Raw genomic sequence first — 2,260 nt, forward strand, 5'->3', positions numbered from 1 at the left:
ATTACTTTCAACTTCCAGCACCACTAGCAATCAACACTCCTGTCCCCAAACTCTACCACATCTTCAACCACCACCACCGCTGCCACCATCATTTCCACCACCAAATTCAACCCGCCTTACCTTTCCTCACTACCACCAAGCATATACCACCGCTGCCACCATCATTTTCACCACCAAAATCAACCCACCTTACCTTTCCTCACTACCACCAAGCATATATAATCATAAGTTCTACCACCAATATCACCTCACCTTCAGCGACCACCACTGTCACTCTCCCTCACCCTCCGGAAGCCATAAAATCAAAAAGTACTTTCGTTAAAGAAGAAAAACCGTCTTTAACTTCCCATCTCCGGCAAGAGTTTCCCTTCTCCACTTCCCATTTTTTTTTTCTATCTCATGATGTTTCCCTTATGAAGAATCATATTCCTTTTTCTTGCCTTTTGGTTCTTCCTAAACTACCACTACCGTCTTTCTCCTTCTCCTTCTCTTCCTTCCCATACCTCCTCCCCTTTTCCTGTTCTTCCTCATCCGCCTCTTCCTCCTCATCCCCTCTTCCTACTCTTCTTTCTCTTCATCTTCCTGTTCTTCCTCATCAACCAACCCCATTCTTCTTTTCTCCTTTCTCCTCTTCATCTTCTTCCTCTTACGGCTCATCCTTATTCTACTTTTCCTACTCCTTCACTATCTCATCCTCCACCAATACCTCCATCTTCTCCATCACTTCTACTTCCACGTCCACCTCCGCATCTTCTACTTCCACTTCGACCTCCTCCTCCGCGTCCCCACTCCCCTATAAGTCTTCTCCTCCCTGTTGAACATCCTTCTTACATAAGTCTTCCTGTCAGAGCTCTTCAGCTTTTTTCCAGCGTCTTCCCAGTTTTCATTAAAATGAGTCCCATATCTCCAGCCCTCCTCACCTCCCAGCATCTCCATCCAAACCTTCTCTCTCCCCCAGCATCACCTCGATCAGCAACACCTATAGCATCATCTCCAGCTTCTAAGCCCCAAAACTCCTAGAGTTCCTCCCAAATCTCTCTTCAAAGGCAACTTCAATACAAGTGTCTTTCCTATTCAGGCATAAAGAATATATGATCATATAAACACTTAATTTTTTCTTTCGTTCCTAATGTTGTTTTCTACAATTTTTAATGGTTCAGTAGCGTCTCTTTTATTTTCACCAATGTACTAAGATGGGAGGGAGGGTGGAGGGGTGTGGAGGGGTGTGGAGTGTTTTCAGGGATAGAATGGGTGGGAATGATTTTATGCCTTTTCCTTTTTGGCTACCTCCCTAGTAAGGGGGGAAAAGTCTTGGTATATGTATGTATGTATGTATGTATGTACTCTTACATTATTATTATTTGGACTTTTACTGTCGTCCTAGTACTTTGGTTGCCAAGACAATTGTTTGACATTTAGTATTAATTGATCGTGGTATTAATAATTTCAGATATAAGGACATGTTTTCATTCATTCAAATATATATTTATACCGTGGAGGTAATAATACATACTTAAAAAACTGTGTTTATTTGCTTAACTGGTCAGTATGATGACTAGCATGGGTTCTCACATAATTTGCAAAGAAGGCAAAATTTGCACACAATTAAACTTCTGCGCTCACTGACAGCAAATAATCAGAAGAAACATTGCCTCCCACACCAGTTGTTTCTCAAGGGTGTTCGATATTATATTATTTTTGTATATTAAAACATGGGCTATCTTTCATCTGCATTTTGTGTTTCATGTTTCATATTGTAACTTTTATTCTACACTAGTCATTTTTTTCATTCCTGAAGCTACGCTCTATACAGCAGCCTCAATTTTACAACGTAGTCAGTGTTTTATACTTTTACTTTTTTATGTGTTTTACAATGTACGCAACATTTTGTTATCACCCCTGCACCCCTGTCTGCAGTTTCTTTTCTTTTTTCCAGTGAAGTATTTGGATATACAGTTATTCAACTCTCGTGTTCAAATATCTGAAGGTCTTGTTACAAACTGAGAACAACAATGGATACTTGTTTCTGATGGTCTTGCGAGATGGACGTCGGAGTGAGTCCTCTCCCTGTCGAGACTTTCTATGTCCCATCTGCACATCAGCATCTACATTTCTATCTGGGGAAGCACACAAGAGGGGATGGCACTCGAAATCCGAACAGAAGCCAAGATCTCTCCCTATCAACTTTCAGATATTTCTATTCAACTTTTTCTTATTGTAAAGAGAACTAACAAGTGTTTATTGTTCATCTCCTTCTTTT

The sequence above is a fragment of the Oratosquilla oratoria genome, chromosome 28, assembly GCF_046742065.1.
Source record: "Oratosquilla oratoria isolate Oo_2021 chromosome 28, ASM4674206v1, whole genome shotgun sequence".
Classification (NCBI taxonomy): domain Eukaryota; kingdom Metazoa; phylum Arthropoda; class Malacostraca; order Stomatopoda; family Squillidae; genus Oratosquilla; species Oratosquilla oratoria.